Genomic DNA, 23,019 nt, shown 5'->3' on the forward strand with positions numbered 1-23,019 from the left:
TTGTTTGTTTATTTGTTTGTTTGTGAGGTGTTTTTTTTTATTGGTTGGTTTTTGTTATGATTCTTGTCATTAAGGTTACAGCCTTTCCAACTCTTTACAGCCTGGGGAATGTAGAACTTATTCCCTCACTCTTAACACAGACATTTATTTATTTATCTATTTATTTATTTATTTATTTATAAGAGGGGTTTCTTCTAGGAAGCGTATAATTGTCCCTTGTTTTTTATGCATACTGGCAATATAGCTTTCTTTGGGATCTTTAGACCATTTACACTTAACAGTATTCTTGGTTTTTTTGTTTGTTTGTTTTGTTTTGTGTGTGTGTGTTTTTTTAAAGATTTGATGTATTTGAGAGAGAGAGACAGAGTTAGCACAAGCAAGGTGAGAGGCAGAAGGAGAGGGAGAAACAGACTTCCCACTGAGCAGGGACCCTGACATAGAGTTTAATCCCAGAACCTGGAGATCATGACCTGAGCAAAAGGTGGACAACTAACCGTCTGAGCCATCCAGGCACTCCTGACATAATTCTTACTATTAGATTTAAATCTATTACCTTGCTGATAGTTCTCTATTTGTTACCTTTCTCCCCCCTTTCATTGTTTTTCCTATGTATCTGCCTGCTTTTTGGTTAATTTGAATTGAGCAGTTTTTTTAAAAAATATCCCACTTTATCTTCATTTGTTACTTAACTGTTATACCTGTTATGCTACATTTTTTTAGTGATTGCCTTAGGTTTTATAATGGGCATCTTAACTTATCACCATTTGCCTTCAAGTAGTTATATACCCCTTGAAATATAGTACAGGAAAATCCTAATAGTGTATTATCAATGCTTCGCTTCCAAACTTTGTGCTATTGTCTTCAGAAGTTTCATTTTTACATAGGCCAATGTAACCCATTTTAGGGTTCTCTGAGCTTCTTTGCTCTTTGGTCTTTCATTGCTTAAGAATTTTGGTAATGTTTATTGACTATTTCTTGACAATGCCTTCTCTATTAATGATCCCTCAAAAGTTTACTCCTCCTCTGATACCATGGTTTGTCATTGATACCAGTTTTTGTCATTTTCCATTAAAGAGGGCACGTGATATAATGACTGGGTATTAGATAAGACTGATAAATCACTGAACTCTACCTCTGAAAATAATAATACACTGTATGTTAATTAATTGAATTTAAATAAAAATTAAAAAATAAAAAATAAGTTTTTGTCATTTGCATTTGGCTTTAAGATCTTTGACAAAGATCTTACCCTTGACCAAACTCTAGTGGGGTTACTCTGCACCGCTCCCACCTTTTCGGTGAAATTTTCCTAATTCCTTTTGAGTGGTATATGTATCTCCTATAACAGCAATAGTGTCTTTCTCAAGGATCTGAAAGCCCTTCCTTTAAAATGTATTCATCTGGGGCACCTGGCTGGCTCAGTCAGCAGAGCATGTGACTCTTGATTTCCGCTTGTAAATTCAAGCTTCACATCCAGTATGGAGCCTCCTTAAAAATGAATAAATAAATAAATAAATAATAAAATAAAATAATCCTTAAAAAATTAAATTTCTTCATCAGGAAGGATAGAAGTTCTGTTTCCTATCTGAGTGAAGATAGAATTGTCAGGTCAATAATCTCCAGCTAACAGACACAGGTCAGCATTTACACTGACCAACTTTCTGTAATATCTCACTTTCCTGACATTGCTGATCATTCACTTATCCTCTTGCCTACGTCCTCCTTTTTCCTAGAAAATGCTAGTCACTTCTATTGAAAACAGAGTTCAGTTCATGCTGAGTCTTCTTCCATATTGGCTCTAGTATATTACTAATTAAAATCTGTATTATTTATTTATTTATTTATTTTAAATTTTGTTTATTTATATGACAGAGAGAGAGACAATGAAAGAGGGAATATAAGAAGAAGAATAGGAAAAGGAGAAGCAGAAGAATAGGAGAGGGAGAAACAAGTACATCAGACAGTACTGACTGTCTGACAGTAGGGGGTGTGTGTGTGTGTGTGTGTCTATGTGTGTGTGTGTGTGTGTGTTTTGTTTTGTGTGCTAGATAACTCAAACAAAAGGAAAGGCTTAGGTAATAGCATTCACACATGGAAATAAACGTGTCTTTTCTCAGGCATCCTCTGTGAGGGATGATCCAGTCTTCTTAGATGAGCTGGCTGTGCCCCCAGTGCGTCTTGCTGATAAAACCTAACAATAAACCAATAGGCAAAGGGAATTGGGGGATGTAGTTTTCAGGCTCCTAGTTCTCCAACTTAGTTCCTCAACATTGACATAGTCATCACAAGTTTTCATACAGAGTTTCTCCCTCTGTACTCAGTATGAAATTACACACGAATACATACAAAAGAAATAATTCTCAGTGGTATCACTAAATCTTTTCTTCCGAAGTAAGGTTATGTATCTGGACAGGCGATTCTTTGATTTTGTTTCCTAGGATTGAATCTTGAAATACATGGACTAAGATCAAGAGCTGCGACTGGGTGTGCGTGGAGCATTATAAGGTAAGGAGACGCAGGAGACAGGATGGGGATGCTGTGATGCCTTTGATCAATTTCCACTTGAAGAAACCTCCTGAAGGACAAATCCAAACGATACAACAGAGGCCCAACAAGAGCTGCTGGATGTGACATAAAACATGCCCAACAACTCCTGCTGCTGGATTGTGCCATAAACTCCAGATCCATGGTCAGCACCCTCCATCCTGATCTCAAGCCCAGAGAGTGTAGTTGAGGTGAAGGACTGGCACCATTTACTTTCTTTACTCTTTTCTTTGGCTCTTTTATTTAATAATTTTCTTAAACAAATATTTTCCTTAACTTAATAACTGGTATTCATGAGTGACCATTTTAAAAATCCTACACTATCGATTTTAATCTTAATTGCCCATGTTAATGATGTTAATTGATTCTCTTTATGAAGTTCCCTCTTCAAAAGACACCTTCCTTATTTATTCTTTATCTCTTTAAAGGGCATCTCTTGGGTACATAGGACTCCCAGCTAACCATCACTAGAGCAAAATTAAGTCAGAAAGCTTCTTCTCTACACTTTATCAAGGGGGGTGTACTGAGAGTTGACTCTCAATTTATTGGAAGTAATTTATTTTTCTGGTCTTTCTTAAGTGCTGCATTTATTTTGTTTCTTTGATAGAAGTTCGAGAATTCCTTAGATCTTGATGCCAAGCCTGCAGTTAATCTAGATAAAGGGAGATAGTGGTGGAGATGGGTTGAAGAGGATTTGAAAAGTCAGCCCAGGGCTCGATCCAAATGACCTGTCAAAGAACTGTTAGGTAAGTGTGCATTTTTATTTTCTGGAAACAACTCAGGAACATTGGTGATATACAAAAAGAGTGACTGATGTATTCTTTCTTTAAAATATTTGGTTAGGATGTAAGAATAACAGACAAAAGCCTCTGGGTTTAGCAGAATCATTAGTATGAAATATTGTACCTGATTCCAAAAATACGTCAAAAAGTAATATGGAATATAAACCAATTCCCAGCAGTTTGAATTTATTATTTATGATGCCAGTTAAACAAGGCTAATGTACTCTGCAAAAGTGGTTATAGCTTCTATGCAATATTAGTAGAAATTAGTCAGATGCTACCAGCTCAATATAAAGTAAATTTGCAAAGGTACCTGCAAATGACAGTTTGGCTGAGTTAACATGACAGTTGAGAGCATCTAAGCTGCTTCAATACTGGCAAGTGGGTTTAGAACCAAAGTCAGCACTTATTGGTGTAGGAAACAAATTAAACTAAAGTGTAGAAGGAAGAGCAATGAGTTCCAGCACTTTACCCATTGTGCAAAAAGAGTCCATAACATCCTCCTCCTCACTATTCCTTCTCTTACAGTTTTTGAAGAAGGCAAAAGAGGTTACCTTCTTCATGTTGTTGAGTTGCTTCTCTGCCCAGCTCCCGCTTATAAAAGTGTACTTACTCCAATACCTTCCAGCAGTGAGCTCAGCCCTACAGGTCTGTAATTATGTGGGCTTGCTGTTCCTTAAAGAAATGAAAGGGGAATCTTGTTTTGCAATATTGGTTGTTTAGCAAAATTATTTTGCTAATGAAAATACATATCACTATATTTACTTTTAATTCATAAACATTTATCATGAATATATTGATGATGTCTTCCGGTAAAAAGCTTAAGGTAATAAAATATTGGCTCTTTTTGAAAACTTGGATCACATATCAAGTAGCAGAGAATATACATATATGCAAAAATACCATTTGCATTTCTTGATCTGATCAGGGAAATGTTAGTCTATCTATTTGAAAGTTTTGTCAAGAACACATATCTAATTTTTAGAGGGATTTTGACTAACTCTTGAAGATTGAGGAGAGAAGCAATGCCCTTTCATTGGAAATGTGGACTCAAGGAAATCCATCTTCAAATTGGGTTTGAATAGTTCCCATTGTTTGTTTTCCTCCTTTCCTCTCCTTTCTCCTTCCCTTCCTTTCCTTTCTTGTCATTCCTTTGATGGCCATGAACTATACTCTCATTAAGCATGAATTCTCCTCCTTTGGGGTAAAAAAAAAACATAATGTTCCACTCCCCATAAAGCTTACTTCCAGTCATCAGACAGGTAACCTATACCTGTCTTTAAAAATTATACATTTCAATGAGTATAAAGATAACTGACATAATTCTTGTGATTAACTTCATTCTCGAAATATGGAACTCTGGACACTGTATGCTGCTGATATGTGTGAGCTAGATGCAGGTACGGGTTAGAATCCAGAGTCAGGCTTTTAAAAGTAATGTTGTTTGAATTAGCTCATGATAACTAACATTCTCTTCTCCATCAATTATTGAATGTTCTGTCATTACTATTCTGAAATAACTGTGTCTGTTATTTTATCTCAGTTCCCAGTTCTCTATCTCAACAATTGCCCTGCCTCCAAACTATTCCTCCTGCTATTAGAAAGATTATTTGCAGTTTATTATGGTCTCTGGACCATGGAAACAAGTGATATAACATTTCAGATACTTGGGTGTGAAATGATAAACTTGAACACCATCCAATTTGACTCATAAAGACACCTATTGTGACACTTGCCTCAAGCGGTATGTACAGTAGCATATGCTTACAGCTATTTCTACCCAATTAACTTACCCAAGCTTTGCTACTACCTTTAAATTAGATGAAGCAGGCAGACTTCCTCTCTGTTGTACTTACATAAACAGAAGTCCAGAGGCAAAAACTGGCATGCCTCAGGTTACCTATAAAATACCTTATAGTTAGATATAGTAGTTCCTCTATGGCTGCTTTAACAAAATACAGATTGGGTGGTTAGACAACAGAGACATATTGTCTTACAGTTCAGGAGGCCAGAAGTATGAAATCAAGGTGCTGGCAGGGTTGGTTTCTTCTGAGAACAGTGAGGGAGGGATCTGATCCAGGCCTCCCTTGTTGGTTTATAGATGGTTGCCTTTATGTTTATGTGGCATTCCCCCTGTGTGCATACTTGTGTCCAAATTTCTCCTTCTTACGAGAACGTCGATTGTATTGGATTGGGGTCCAACCTAAGGACCTCACTTTAAGTTGATTACATCTATAGAGACTTTATCTCCAAATATAGTTACATTCTGAGGTACTGAAGTCCAGAACTTGAACATATGAACTTTGGGGACATAGCTCAACCCAACATTATAAACACCCACATCTCTCAATTTTAGATTTTAGTACTCATTGCATTTACTGCCATACCATTCTGCTACGGAAGAATGGAAAAGAGTAAACAGAGATAAATCAAAGAGAGTTGAATGATGGGGAATTAAGGGCAGGGTGGACAAACATGGACAAAGTTTAAAAAAAAAAAAAAAAGCCAAGCGTCATGGCTTGAATACAGTTCAGAGAATTTTTGCAAGATGGTTCTAACTTTGACAATACCTAGATTTCCTTCTATGCTTTGATCGGAATAACTACAACACAAGAAAAGTTTAGAGTGGAGTAAGAAAGCACTTGCCTATTCTATTTAGTTTATGGTAATAAATTCCAATTATTTTGAATTGACATTGTTCTGCTCAGCCTAAAGTTGACTCCAAGAACTTCCTTCTCTGCTCTGTTTAAGTACCAAAGACAAATGACTATGCTGGATTCTTTGGCACGGCTCCATTTATTTAAAGCTCATCTATGCTTTTCTTTCTCTGTCTCAGGGCCTTTGGGGGGAAAAAATATACACAGACCAAATGCTGTGCCTGTTGTGGATGCTGTGATTTCAGAAGAGAAGTGATCCAAGCCTAAGGTTCAGCGCCTCGGGTTAGCAGGTTCTGGGGAGAAATTACCTTGACAGCAATGGATACCAGTTTATTGTGTAAACCTGGGAGGGGTCACTGTCCCGCACTTTTCTGCACCTACCCCTCTGCTCCTCCAACCCCAGCAAATGCTGAAACTGTTAATTCAAATGATACGTTCCCAGATCCGTCTTGTTCTGCCCCTGATATTGCTCTCATAAATATTTGAAAATTACAGCAAAAGCCCACTTGGCGCTTCTCATCAGATGGAGCAGCAGGCAAGTATAGAAGCATGCTGTTTGAAGTTCCTGGAGGAGGGAGGTGAGAGATGATGAGATTTGGGGACAGTTTATATGAGCAATTTGTTATGCATATAGGAGGAAGGGTGACTTGATGACAGATTCACTTCTTGGTCCTGAACCTTAATTAACAAGGCCTTCTGAGAAACACATTGAGAAACAATAGGAAAATTCTTTGGAGCATTTCACAGATTATTCATTTATAATCTTTGGGGATTTATTTTATTATTTTTCTTTCTTTGGGACCTGCAGCCTTGTTGCCTTGACATCCACACTCAAGAGTTATTGGTATCAAACCAAGCTATATAAAAAGCTATCAAGCACTTCTCAGATTTTCCACAGTTCAAAGCGCTGTTGGCAGCATGCCAGCCATGAAAGATGAGCTGAGCCCCAATGTGGTGAGTGCGGCTGCACGTGCAAAAGGGAGCCTGGGGTAGGGGGGAGGTGGGAAAGGCGGACAACTTTGAGGATCCTGGAAAGAAGAGAAGTGGATGCTTCCTCACAGACCTGAAGGTCCTATTCTCCCCCTGCAGGGAGTAAATGGAACTTACAATGATGTCCACTAAATAAAACCACAGCAGGAATATCAGTCCCTTGGGGGTGGGGGGAATTTAAAAAACTATAAACGAGGAAATCTAGTTATGTTAACCAGATAAAATATGAATGAGAATTTCATTTATTTTGGTTCCAGATAGATCAGAAAACTTAAAAGTTAGGGAATCTCCTGAGACCAAACTGCCCATGGCTGGGATGTGTGTTGATAATATTGTCTTACCACAGAGATTATGAAACTGAATTTCTAAGAAAATCTGTGACATTCTGTTATCTTTGCTCTGTCCCAGGCACAAGTTTCAAATTTGCTTTTAATGTTTGTGGTCTCTAATTTTCAAACCTAGTTGGTAAATTGAGGTGGAAATGTGAGGCACACCTTAATTCCTTTTTATCTTTCCAAAACAATTCTGTTTGCTGTTCTTTTAGGGAAAGATGATAGACAGTGATGTTCATATTTCACAAAAGAGGACCATCATGACTCAGAGATGTTCAGTGCTTGTCAAGGCCTATTGGGCAAGCAAGGTGGAGAATCGGAACTTAAGATCTGCTTTTTACCCTCCCATCTCATCCTCTTGATGCAGGAATAGCTTCCCCTGCTTAAGAACATATTCATTTATGAATGCAAGCTTCCTATGAGGCTGATAGAGAGGATTCTGTTGGTGTTCTATGTCATCTGGATGTTTTGTGGTGCTCACACCGGAAGTGAAAGTTAACCCCCTAGGAGTGATTCTCAACAAGAGAGGGAAAGAAATTGGGAACAGATACCACAGCTCCCTTACCTCTCATTGATACAATTTCATGTGCGTTCAATGCAGGTTCTCGAAAGATCCACAATGGACTGAGCCTCAGCTGTCCACACTATTGGCTCTCTTGTTATTATACTCATTAGTTGTCTATCTCTCAGTGTCTCAATTCCCTTCTTCCTCACTTCCAAAGACATATGCCTTGATCCTAAATCATCCTTAACTTGAATACTTCCCACATACTCCATCAATAAACTGACTTTGTATCCAAAGATCCCAGAACAATTAGGAAAATGGACTCTTGGCTTCTGCTTCAAATAAGCTTCACCTGAGACTTGCAATGTTACTTTCTTTTTAAAGCACTTTGGCATTGTAACATATTAAGAATAATATAAGTTTATTGTATTTTATGTATAATACTGTATTGTATCTATATATTTAAAGAAAGGTAAAAAGAAAAAAATAGCTACCTACTTAAATTCTACTATCCAGAAATAACCACTATTTATATATTTATATTCACAGATATATATGTGTGTATTTATGCATATATATATATACACAGATATATTCACATACGTTTGTTTACAAAATGAAACCATTATACATACTACTATATTACCTTTTTCTTAATATATCATGAACTTCCTTTAGAGTCTTCAAATATTATTTTTAATTTATTATTTATTTATTTATTTATTTTTTTAAAGATTTTATTTATTAATTTGACAGAGAGAAATGGAGAGGCAGCCAGAGGGAGAGAGATAGGGAAGCAGGCTCCCTGCTGAGCAGAGAGCCCGATGCGGGACTCGATCCCAGGACCCTGAGATTATGACCTGAGCCGCAGGCAGCAGCTTAACCCACTGAGCCACCCAGGCGCCCAAGTCTTCAAATATTATTTTTTTATATTGCTTTTATAACTTCAGACAATTTAACCTATTTTATATACAGAACTTTAAGCAGTATTACAGGACTTTATTTTTCTATTTTCTACTTATATAAATGTTTGTGGACTTAAGAAATGTTATTTGTATTTCAATTAGCAGTTAATAAAAGTAACAAAAGCTTCCTTGAAATTCAGAATCATACTCTTAAAATATTTGCTAAAAATATTAAAGCAAAAAATAAATGAAATAAAATAATAATATGCTAAAATTAGCATATTATTGTGACAATTGGATTTTACCACTTTCAAACATGATTTTTTTTCTTACTCAGTGATTTCTCCTTTATATGGTTATCATTAAGTATAACGGTCTCCCTCTTTGAGAATGGGAAAAACTTTGCTGTGAACTTTTCAACTTACAATTATTTGTGGTTGAAAACTAACCCCAACAGCTGTCTGAGAATTTAGTCAATTCCATCCTAAGCAGCTGTTGGTTTTGGTGGCTATTGGGGTAGTCAGAATGTTCCAAGGGATTGAAACAGTAAGAAGATAGGACTTTCTGAGGTATTGGTAATTGAACTTCAACAAGATATTTTCTTGTGGGTTTTTTAATGTGTGGGAGAAAGACTTTTAACATGTGACCTTCCCATAATATCTAAATCAACAATATCCTGTCTGTCTCTAGATTTAAAAGCAAAGATCCCTAAAAGAATTCAATAGAACTGTGTATGAATCTGACTTTATTTAATCTCTGATTTCCCCTATCAGGAACATTGCCCTATGATTCTCATAGTTCTTAGAGGGTTATGAGCTCAGTGTCTGCCAGGAAAACTTGAGTGATTTTAAGGGTTTTCATATTTCCTGCTGCATCAGTTCCACTCAGAAATGTAGGGGAAAAATAATCTCTGTTCTGAGCATTTGTGCAGTTTGGGATCAGATCCCCCAAATGTAAGCAAGCTAACCACAATGTCAGAAGAAAGTTGTTTTACTGAGAAAGAAGGAGATGACGGAGGAAAAGAGGAGAAATAGAAAGAAGTGGGGATAGAGTAAGAGACAGAGGAGGGGAGAAGGGAAGAAGAAATGAAGAAAGGAAAAGAAAGAAAGGAGGACAGGATGGACAGAAGGAAAGAAGGAAGGAAGGTGAAAAGGAAGAAAGGGAGGGGGGAAGAAAGAAGGGAGGAAGGAAGGAAGGGGAGAGGGAGAGGGAGGGGAGAACGAGCTATATTTGGTGGCAGGCTAGTTCTACTACAGCATAATTTGGACTACCGTAGTGTTCCATTAACAGCAATTGCCAATGTCACTTACAACCCCGGATGATAAATATTTTTAATGGGAAGGAAGGGGCTTATATGAGCTATTACTATTTCCATGAATGCTGTTATTCTATCATAAATTACATAATTTCTAGGTGTATGTGGGGTGCATGATATGCTTCCATGATTTGGGATGATGGCTTTACTCCCCAGACAGATTCAGATAAAACAAGTCTGCTGATGTTTCTCATTGTCTTCTGCTTGCTTTCTTATAAGTTATGGACATGTCTCCAACCTCATGCTGGACAAAAGAAGACTGAAAAATAAATATACTTCCTGACCTAGCCCATCACTACATCTCTTCCCACTGAATCCACAGCTTTGGATAGATAGAACAAATTCATTCAAGCCATTCCACACAGCAGCTCTCAGTTCCAGAATATGTCTCCTTGCTGTAGACTCCCCTATTGATTTCCATCTTTCCTCTTCAGCTATTCAACCCAGCCTTGATTTCAACTCTCTTACAGCTTTAGTCAAGGGAGAACCAAAGGCATGATTTTAAACAGAAATACATTTGGCCTCAGGAAAGCATTTCTACCCAACATTGTTATTCAGGGTTTGTCCAATACCTTCAATTAACACATGAATACACTAATCCTAGTAGATGAATCATGTGGCCTTTCAGTAATTGGTTTTGATAACCAATTTTTTATTTCTCAAGTAAAGTTGAAATATCAGCAATTTGAAGAATCTGAGATGGGGGTTAAGGCAATATGGGTCTTTCCTCTACCTTTAAAATGTTCCCTAAACCAATGACTATCCTACCTAGAAGTGCAATAAAGCAGACAATGAAATACAGGTAGCCTCAGGACTCATCAACTGGTAGAAACACAGAATCAAAGCAATGCCAAAAATACCTATAACTTAGGGCATGCCTACTTTATGCCAGTTTTTTAACTACATGCCCTCATTTTATTAATTCCACAAATGGTTACCACAGAACTACCACGTGCCATATATTTTCAGGATGCTAAAAACATAGCCATAAATCACTACAAAATTAGAAAAATACTATTAATTTACTCATATTATGGATTAATAAAATAGGGTTCAGAAACTTAGGTCATCTGCCCCATGTCAACTAGTTGATAAATATCAATAGAAAAACCACAACAATCCTACTCTTTAGTGTGTGCCTGAATATGCCTACACTTAAGAATCAAAGAATTAATTTCTACATATATTTTAAAGTCTGCTCTGATGCCAAATTTTAAACATGGAGGGGATTTATGCTATGGTTCTTTTCCTTTCTCTTCCTTTCTCTTCCCTCTCCTTCTATCCTTTTTCCTCACTATATTCTTCTTTTTTTTAATCTTCCAAATTTTTTTCTCACAATGGGAAAGGCAGTATTATTTGTTTTCTTTAAGGAGCATGAAAAATGATTAGGGTTCTGAGAATCTTTTTATTTTCCTTTAAACCCTACATCAAAGTTCTCATTTTTAAACTGCCTTTATTTTCAGTAAAAATATAAAGTTACGTAAGTTGAAAAGAGAATGAAAGATTATCATCTTGAGTTCATGAAATTGCATAGCATTACAAGTCAATTAGGTAGAAATGCATGATGTATAAAGTAGGGGATGGAGGGGGAGGGGGTGGGGGATTTCATAATTATACAGAGAAATAATAAGTATTTTGATTTGGCTCAAGTATTAATATTTTAACCACAGCAGAGTTTTGTTTTTTCAGGAAGATACAACAAAACACTCCAGTATTCTGAGCGATTGAGACAAATATCTTATACATCTCATAAATCAAAAAGGATGTTTATATTCTCTGAGACATTCTGTTACAGTTTCCTTCTTGAATGATAAGCTTCTACAAGAGTGTTAGATTTGGGCTACAGAAACAGGAATGCTCTTTGTTTTGGTTAGACAGTCACCATCTTTGAAATAGAATGTGCCTTGCTATTCTAGGAATTGTTTTTTAAAATGATTTCTTAGAAAATATGGTAAATGATTCTTCTCAAGATGTAGAAATGTGCTTCAAAAGGACCAGACTGGAGGAAAACATAAGGAGAAAATAAAAAGCAGACTTTTTCCTGAAGTCAGTTTCATGAGTTCAAAAAGTGGGGATGAGCTTGTCACAGTTATGGAGGTTACTGTTTGCTTTTTAAAATTCTTACTCAGGTGATATTTGAACTCTGTAAACTTGGTTTGCTCTATAAATCCTGTTTTCTCCTTTTTATGTTGTTCTTTTTAAGATCAATGAACAAAAGTAACATAAACACCTTAGCTTTGCACGACTGTTTAAATAAAAGCATTCTCTCATACACAATTCTGTGGGTTAGCAAAGAAACAAGGCTGTAAGCCTTCATTATGTCCATGTTGGCTCTGCTATAGATGTGAGGTAGGGCAATGATGCACTCAAGGTGTCAGATCACTCACTAGTTGCATGTAAGGCATGCAGGGGACCATGGGGTACATTTCATTTGGAATTATAAGAAAGTCACATGAATGCAAAGGGGTTTTTCACCTAATATTGTCCATTGGATCAAGCTCTGAAGGTTTGTTGTTGTTTTATATGTTGATTTCAACTTCTTCTTTTTAAACTTCCATTTAGTTATTCGAAGCTATGAAGTACAGTAGTAAAGGGGACAAGCCTTGAAATCAGTTACACATGTTACACATTTTGCAATTTTCTTTCATAATCCCATATGTCCCAATCAGATTCTCAGCCATTAAATTTAGCCTTCTCATTTGTAAAAATAAATACTACTTAAATCACAGGGTCACTAATGGATTCAAATGAGTTAAAAGATAACAAGTACTGATAACACAGATATCATCTGGAAACTCCCTTTACTCTTGAAATTTCAATGAAAATGGTTCAAACTTACTATTTCATTAACTAGAGAATGCAGATACCACTGCATAATTCCAGAGCATTTCTGATAAGTTACTTCTTCATGGATTTGCTTTTTCAGCTGCTTTATCCCTATATGTTTTCTCAAATTTGTTCTTGGCCAAATGGGCACCACATTTATTGACTTCCATAGAGACAATTCCACTCTCAAAGTCTTGGGAATTTTAATAACAGATTATATATATATACATATATATATATATGTAATCTGTTATTAAAATATGTATATATGTATATATATATGTATATATATATGATTTTATTTACTTCTTTGACATGGAGAGAGAGATCACAAGTAGGTGGAGAGGCCGGCAGAGAGAGAGAGAGAGAGAGAGAGAGGGAGGAGGAAGCAGGCTCCCCAATGAGCAGAGAGCCTGATGTGGGGCTCTCTCCCAGGACCCTGGAATCATGACCTGAGCTGAAGGCGGAGGCTTTAACCCACTGAGCCACCCAGGCACCCCCAGTTTCATATTTTATAGCATTGTGCCAACTCTTGTGTCTACAACCATACTTTGTTTTACAATAGCAGACCGAAAATCCTTTTCATTGTTTTAAGCAATGTAATTTTAATCATAAGCAGGCTCCTCAGGTTTTCAGTTTGAATTCCAAATTCTTAATCAGGAATTTTCTTAGTATTTTATATAGAAAGATAATCTTTAAGAAGAGTTCATGTCACCAAACAAAAAAATGTAGTGTATATTTATTATACTATAAATAGTTTAATATTTGTGAAGTTGGGATAATTTTCTCCTGTTTATTATTGGTAATATTTAAATGTGGGTATCTGATATACTTGGATTCTTCTTGCTCTTGAGCCCTGTTCCCCACAGAAAATTTCTGTCCTGTTCCACTTACTACCATTCACTCAGTACTTATTCAGCTCCTATTGTGTGTATGGCACTGTTTTAGATGTTGTGGAGACTGTTTGTGGCTGTCAAGGGATATGCAGTATTGGGTGGATAATCTGAGGTTCAAGTTTAGGAATTCCATTTTTATCATAGACATGAAGTTGATATTTTGACATCTGTATGTCTTACTCTTGCCTATTTTTATTTAATTCAGAAATTGTACATTATATAGTAGTCTAATTTAGCGGCCAAACTCCAACATTATTATTATTCTTTGTATTTGACAACGTGTCATTCTTTTATTTCTCAGAGCTCGATGACTTTTGACCCCAAGATACTTCTGTTCTTCACTTGAGACCTGCTATAAAGCGAACAGTCATTAGCTCAGAAAGAGCCAGTGTACTTTCTCAGCTCCCCTTAGAGAGTTCTTGTACAAATCTAAAGAGTGATGCTGCTTTTTCTTCAGTATGAAACTAGGACATGCTACATATCGTTTTCAGCTGGTCTGTGCTACAGTATTTCAATTTTACCTGTGTCACACTTTCAGAGAAAGTGGTAAGTCTTAGTAAAATTTTTGAAATATGGATTTATGCTAGTAGATAACACTTTTTATTATACTCACAAACCTTCATGTGCACATGCACACATACAACACCACCCTGCCAAATATTGCTATTACTTGACTTACATGCTTTTTTTGGATTATCACCAACGATCTTCTTTGTCAATTGGCAAGCTTAATTGTTTAGTGTATTTTGAAGGATTGCTCTATTTCTATTGATGATGGGTACATGAATCTAACAAAGTAAGGCAAAACAGAGAAATAATTTTGTGTAGAATGGAAATTAGGGCAACAAAAAGGAGAAATATGCTGAAGGAAAAAGCCATGTGCCAGCTGCTTGAAGGCTGGATTTTCATCAGCAGTTAGGGGAATAATTATGGGAATGTGGCATCCCCTCAGAGTGAGCAGAGGACACTAGCCAGAGTCAGATGGCATGTCAGGGCTCCACCTTTGACAGTCTGAGCTGCAAAGCATTGTACTAGTTCTTGCAAAACAATGTGGTACTGACCCTAATTCACAGAATCTCAAGTGGAGTCAAACAATGGGCTAACCTCCATGAGCCCATATAATATAGTACTCATAGCTATAGTTTAGGCACAATTTATATTGGGTTCATTACCAAAATTTCCAAATCTAGTGACTGGTGGCTATAAGCCTCCTGATTGATATACTCACCTGCCTGTATAGCAGAGTCTTCAAGCTGAGAATTTTGCATTGCTGCTTATGACAAAGAAGGGACAATAATTTTACTATTTTGTAAGGATTTGACAATATTGCCCTTACAAAGATCAGGAATCACTGAGTAACTATTTGTAAACTAATTAGTTAATATATTATATGGTTCACTACATCTAATTCAATAGGCAAAATAATTATGTGTAATAAATAAAACTACAACAATGCAGGAACATGTGGAAGTGAAGAACTTTCTAAACTTAAAAGCAATGGAATCAAATCACAATTATAAAATTGATTTTATGCATATTGAAAAGTAAGCATTCCTCAAAGCATAATAAAATTGAAAAATAAATAATATTTACATAAAAGATGTTCATACAAATATGACATGCAGGGTAAGGGTTAATAACCTATAATAAAGTCCTAATAGATAATAGATAAGTGAATGATTGGACGATTTACAGAACAAAAAAATGTGGCTCAAAAAAGTGAAAATTGCAGGTTCATCAGAGATCAAAGACAAGGGCATTGAAATGACAGAATATAAACAGTTTCTTACTAAGGTGGCAAAATTTTATGAAGTTTACATTTCCATAGGTAAGAAAATGGTTTGAATTTTCTGTAGTGTAATTCCCCAGTCCCCTTTGAGAGCACTAATAAATTCATTAACTTGTACTCATCCTTTCTTGGATATCTCATTGGAATTTCAAGCATCAAGTACCTACAATTGACCTTCTTTTCCCCAATTATGCATGCACATATTTATAAAAGTTCCTTATATCAATAAATGTCAGTGTGAATCTTCTAGGTTTTCATGTCCCCAATCCAGAAGCAAATCCTGGATCTCATATCTGTCAGGAGAAACATCTCTCTTCCCAGCTGCTTCCACCCTTCTCCAGGTAAAACCCATCCTAACACCATTAGCTGGCACATACACTAACTGTGTAACTGGTTCCCTTTTCCATGGGGCTCTCCTACTGTCTATTTCCGATCAACAACAGAGCAATTCTTTACAAATTCAGGCCAGATCATATGATTTCTGAATTCAAAATACATTTGTGGTCTTATATCATGATTAGCATGGAATCCCAAGTCTATGTTACCTGTACACCACTCTCTCAACATAGATTAAAAATACCCTCCTCAGAAGAGCACATCCACTCTGCTTTTTCCCTTTTCTCCACTTTAATATTTTCCCTAGCACTCATCATAATCTTTATAATATATGCCAGTTTATGTCTTTATCATCTATCTCTCTTACTAAAATCTAAGATCAATGAAGGCAGATCATTTTCTGTCCTTTTCTACTTACTTAATAAATATTGAATAAAGTAAATAAGTTAGTTAATGGGATATTAGAACAATAAAAATAATCAAATTAAGTGGATTATTATAAATTATATTTTCAAGAATATTTAATAATCTAAATAAATAATTCTATATCATGATGTCATATGTTTATAGTGATCGATTCAATTTAACAAACATTCTTGTGCCAATACTACAGTGATTACTTCTGAGCTATAATATTATGAATAACATTGAGTCTTTTGTATAAACTTTATCTTTAAAAAATTTATTTATTTATTTATTTTTAAAAAAGATTTTATTTATTTGACAGAGAGAGAAAATCACAAGTAGGTAGAGAGTCAGGGGGAAGCAGACTCCCTGCTGAGCAGAGAGCCCTATGCAGGGCTCCATCCCAGGACCCTGAGATCAGGACCTGAGCCGAAGGCAGTGGCTTAATCCCCTGAGCCACCTAGGCACCCCATAAATTTTTATTATATTTTTATGTTAAAATAAATTTCTAGAACTTTTCAGTCAGAGGCTCAAAACCAAGTTTTGCCATTGCCAGCTTGCAGGGTTGGTTAAGATTAACCAAGATGGATGCAAAAATAATCATGCAGGCAAATATCTTCATTGAATCTTTGTTCCAGTTATATACCCCATTTGCTTTTCTAGGTCTATTCTTCTCACTTCTCGGCCTTTCTCTGCCTTAGAAGGCTGACATGCAGAGACCATAGCAACCAGTCTCTCTGCCCTCTTTGTTCTCTGCTTCAGTGAATCGGGAATCCCAGTAGGACGTGAGGGTTACAGGGGAGTTACCCATTCCCGGGGCTCCCTCCCTGTCCAGTGGCTTACTACTGGCCACCCCTTTGGGAAGGTCACTGCTTCTCTAGAGGAAACTGAACCTACTCATTTCTGCCTGGGTTCCAGGAGTCACTCATTTTTTTAGTAATTTTCAGGAAGCAAGACCTCAATTTTTACTAATTTCTCATTACCATCCTGTGGGCCTCCTATATCGACTCTAGGTAATGGCACATTTTCAAATTATCATATTCCATCTATGCTATCTGCTTCCTATGGGGACTCAGAATGAGACTGCTCTGTTGCCGGGCCTTAACTCCCTTCAGCCATCCTTTTATTCCAGGCACTAGGATAAACTAGGGCAGCCTTTTATTACTCCATGTCCATCAATTGCTTATGCTGCATATGCTTTCCTCTTTTAGCACTCCCCCCCCCCCCCCCCCCCCCCCCCCCCCCCGCCAGGCTCTAGGCTTCCCTGCCTGGAATGTCTTCAGGTCTCTATTCAACTATTCTAATGCATGAACAAATGTAGAATTGAGAAGACATTAGCAAACCATAAGGTAACTTCCGACCAACAAGAGACAGGAGTTAGTGGGGCTGGGCGGTAGTGAAGAAAAGAAAAGAGAAAAAAGAAAACCACCACAACTTCCTTCCTCCCTGCTTTTGCATGAACAATTCTAAGGCACATATTTTACTTAGATCATGTAGTATCTTAGCAGGATTAAACCCTAATTGTCCATGGCAATGAGCCAGCTTAATAATGCATTGTTGGATTGGCTTCCCTTCATCCCTGTTCATTCTTCCAAGTTCTTAAACCCCATACATTGAAAACATCCCTAAATAAACTACCTTTTGCAAAAATCTGTTTCAGGCTCTGTTTCCAAAGGAGATTTTGAGCTTAGATACTATGATTGATAGAGTGGCGCCATATATATATATGTATACATATATATACACACACATACATACACACACACACACACACACATACATACACACAGGGCACACATATATAATTTTCATCTAACACCAGAATCTTTGTTTCATAGAATTATTAAGAAAATTATACTTTTATACTTGATAATCATTCAATGTGTTGCTGTTCATTTACCAAAGACAATTCTAACATGTCTCCCATCCCTGCCCCTACCCACCATCTCTGCTCTCCACCCTACATCCTACCATCTTCGCGTAAATGGGAACACATGGACCTCAGTGCACACTGGGTAATCCATCATTAAATTTTTCCAGTGTGCTTCCTGACAGGTCTCAAAGAGGTTCATAATAGCATTTCCCCTGAGGGCAACAATGCCATTAGTCAGAAGTAATAAAACCTTTTAGTGAAAGGGAAATAGGAGGAAAAAAAAAAAACCTTCATATTTTCTGCACATTTTCAAAATTGAGTAGATTTAAACTTTGGTTTCCAGACTTCTAGAATAAATTCCAGGCTTAATTTCCATAGCAAAGCCATAGGCAAACAGGTGCTGGAAAGAATTCTAATCCACCGATTTCCTAACCTGGGCAACAGGAGCGGTGGCCTGTTACTCTGTTACTGAGTGGTGTTTGCACCAAGGCTGTGCAGGCCCCGTTTGCAGGCGGTGGGCTTCCTCTGCAGAGCAGCTGGAGGCTTCCTCTGCCCCAGCCTGATTGCAGCGGATGGGAGTATGAAGTGTTTCTCACATAGAGAGATGACTGAGCAAGCATACCAGACTAAACATCACAGCCAGGATTAGGCACAAACTGCTCTCTGATACCCTGGCGTAAACTCTTAGAAAGATAAACCCTGGGTAAAATAGAAGCGTGAGAGCAGTTTTTGCACCGAATAATGCCTATAATTTTGATTTGTCTCTTTTCACAAATTAGTTTCCATGGGTTCTGGTTTTACAGATAGGAAGTGGAGAAATACAAGTATTGGAACAGCAAGAGGAATCTGTTCTGGGCCATTTCCAGGCAAGACCCCAAATGGGAACTCCCAGAGAGGAGGCAAGAGAGCATGCACTCTGAAGATTTTCAGAGAGGTTTTGCATCTGAATGAGGTCTGAGTTTGCAGAAGAAGCTGATTTGGCACACTAATGTAAACCTCAGATCATTTGAGGTTTGCCCTTCTCTCTTGAAAAATGCATCTCATACTACAGATAAGTGTAAGCATAGAAGGTCATGTTCTCCCTCCCTTCTTAATTCTGATTTACATTTACAGGAAAATCAGGCAGAACACCATGAGCTGGGAAATGCCATTCATTTGCAAAGAGGCATTACTGTTCCAGGCCTCTGGGCTGAATCATGCCATTCTTCCAGGTCCCAGGTGCCAACCTCCACAACACCCCATTCCTGCCCACACCACACACAGAGCCTCGGCCTAGAGCCATTTCAACGATCTATCTGACTTTCTAAAGGAAATTGGCTCAGTGGTGCACTCATGTACCAGATGTGAGACCCATCTACAAGTCTCTGAAGGTCAGCCAGGATAATAGCCACATCTGTCCACAAGATAGCTCAAAGAGTATCTACATTGTGCTCTCCTTGGCCACAGATTTTATGTGCTGGCTTGGGAAGTCTGTTTCAATTGGCAAAGTGGTTAATCTAACTCATCCTTTGCTCATATTTGTTTACCTTTTTTTTTTTTTTTTTAACTTGACCACAAAATTCCCAAGGTATAAGATACAGCTTTTATTCCAGGTTTTATTTGCTGGCCCATTTCTTCCATTTATTCCCCTCGAATAAGGAGGCACTGGTCATATCCACATAAGGGATTTTTAATTCACTTAGAATATGGGCATTATGTTAATTTAAAAAAAGAACATGGGCATTAAAAAATGCAATATCAGAGACATATTTATAATCATAAATTCTTTTTTGAAATTCCTGTTATTTCTTGTTAAAATATCACTGCACATTTGAAATGTCTTTTCTCATTTCCAAATTGTCTTGTGTCAACAATGCAGTACTTCCAGCTATAAATGTTATTGAAAAATTGCAAAAGAATATTTGTTGCATTCCCCTGTTTTTCATCAGTTTTAACTTTATGAATAAAGAATGTTTTATTTTTATTTTTTTTTCTGGCAAAAATGTTTGCTTTCTAACCCAAAGTCATTTGGAGTAGGGAAATGGGAATGTGTCAACAGAGATAAATGAATATGGTCAATGGCTTAGTAACAGTATTAAGAAAACAAAAACAGTTTCCCCACTTTTTTAAGCACACACCTGGTTGTCATTATATCTATGATATCGAATAGAATTATTCTCTTTAATTGGGAAAAGTTACAGAACACACAGATTTGATGTTTCAGTAGTTTATGGAGGAATGTTCATTATTTGGAAGTAGCATAACATGGTTATTTTATTGTTTTAGTTGTTAATGGTTTTCCTTTTTAAACCTACAGCTGCAATATACTGGAGGAGGAGTCTAAGTCATAATCCTTTCCATTATTAGCATGTTTCATTACTTTGTAGCTTTGTTATTTAGGCCATAATGATAAGAAGAGTAAGAGCATATATTATATGCCATAATCAAGCTAACGAACTATATTGGACACCTGTTAATTTCCTTGTTAATTTTCTAACTTACATTGCCCTTTCTTCTTAAACAGTGCATCAAACTCTGTCCAGAATCTACCCACAGCCCCATGCCTTACTTTCACACTTGTTTGGGTGAGTCTATAGTTATGTTCTTACCCAAGGCTGGAGAGTGTGATTTAAACAGATTGATTCATTCCCTTGGGCACAAGGACAGGTTCAGGGACAGATACATTACCTAAGTTAAGCAGACAAGGTCAACAAAACTTGATTCTGGGACCTTTCTTTGAGTCACACAGTGGCAATTAAATTGCTTTTACTGCACTTGGTTTTTGCAATAATATGAGCCTGAAGGTTCAAGGAACATAATGTAGAATCTGAAATGGAGTACACATTTTTAAGAAATGTAGGTAATTGAAAATTCCTTATTAACAATGGAAGAACAACTTAAATCAAAGGTCAACAGCATCTTTTTCACATTTAACTTCAAATTACAAACATATATTATCTTTCCTAAAAACACGGAGGCGTTTCCGTGGGATTAAAACAAATTCTAACCCATCTATACAACCTCAGTGACTCCTGAAGGGATCCTGGGACAAATCTGCAGATTTTCTATTTAGAAGAAATTTTAACTGAGTAGATTTATTTAATCTTTGAGAACTATTATGTATGCCTGAGTGTACACACATACGTGTGCACACACACAAAACATACACAAGTAACTCTTCTTAAGTTTCTATCAGTAACAGACCTATTGTGCTCTAGCTGTGAGAAAATTTCCCAAATTCTCCAATTAAAATAAATACTAAAATATAGCTGTGTTCTGGAACCAAACCTAGAGATGCACCAGAGCTTTCAAAGTCTGCTAAACTGATTTGAATTGAATCATATAAATAATATTACCAAAAAAATCAATATGCTTTTTTCTAATATACATTGTAATACTAACTCAAATGTCTACCATATCATAAAAATTGACCAATACGAATAAGTTAGGCCTGCACAGAGTTAGATTAGTAACTTTTTCTTCACTCTGTGATTTTCTGAATGCCAAATGATCAATCTGTCGGAAACAAAACTTCCTTGGGACTTTCAGAGCTTTAACATTTTAGAATTTAAGGCATAGGAGGTTATAGATTAAATGCAGCTACAAGTCAAGATGGATACAATCTTGATTACTACAAATATAATAATGAACAACATCTATTTGGAATCACTTTGTTACCTGTGCTTATTTAGAACAGTTCAGAAAAGCAATGACATTATGGAAATTAGGGCTGTTATACATTAATGAGAGAAGGTCAAGATGTAGAATCTGAGGAACTGTGAAGCACTTTCCAAGCTGGCCTGCTTAGCTAATAAATTCCATAAGGACACTGAGCAAGCAGGGCATGGCATGAGAACTGGAGGTAAGACTGATGTAAATATACTTAGAAAAAGCACTGAAAAAAAAAAAACCTAATGTACTTTTACATTCCTCTCATGTTTGTAATGCTTGAAAATTTATTTATAAGGATGTGACCTTAGCTTAAACAAATCAGCTTTTTAACCTTTTAAAGACTTTCTAAAATATAATGGGATCTACCATATTTTATGACCTTAATCTCCTGGAGACTAAAACATAGGCTTGAGCAATAAGAAAATTTATTTCACAATTGACAGAATTAACATACAGAAACTTAAAATTTGAAGACTTAATCATCAGAACACAGAACACCAAACCTGACTCGGGATTCTGACTGCCAGGTCCCTCCCTCCCCCTTTCTTTCTTTCTTTCTTTCTTTCTTTCTTTCTTTCTTTCTTTCTTTCTTTCTTTCTTTCTTCCCTAACCCAGGCAAGGCCATGCAAGATGACAGAACAAGATAAAAGGAATCTGAATCCTGAACCACTGCTTAGAAAATAAGTGACTGACCTGAATTACATGGTGGACTATTATTTGAGTGAAGGTGAAAACAAAAAACAAAAACCTCTGTTGTTTTTGAACCATAATATCTATAGTCTACTGTAACTCATACCTAAAACCAAGTTAAGTATTTGTGGCTAAATATTCTTGTGTTCAAGAAAAAAAAGAGAGAGAGAGAGAGAGAGAGAGAAAGAAATCTTTCACTATTTGACTCAATAACATCTCACACTCCTCCACAATTAACTTCATTTTCTGTTACCCTCACTTTGTGTTTTGTCTATACACATGTTGCATGTAACTGGTGAACAGATGATGACCCTGTAGTTTCTTAACTACTGACTAGATCTGGAGCACCTCAAAGGGAAGATTTTTCCTTATTCAACTTCTAATCCTCCTGCATCTCATTGCTGTTCAACAAATGCTCTTTAAAAGAGTGGGTGGTCATGTGGTTCATTGAATATGATTCACTGCACAAAGCTGGTTTTCTTTACTAAGTACACTTTCTCTTTAATAGTCGCCATTAAATTCC

The sequence above is a fragment of the Mustela nivalis genome (genome assembly GCF_964662115.1).
Source record: "Mustela nivalis genome assembly, chromosome: 6".
In the NCBI taxonomy this organism is placed as follows: domain Eukaryota; kingdom Metazoa; phylum Chordata; class Mammalia; order Carnivora; family Mustelidae; genus Mustela; species Mustela nivalis.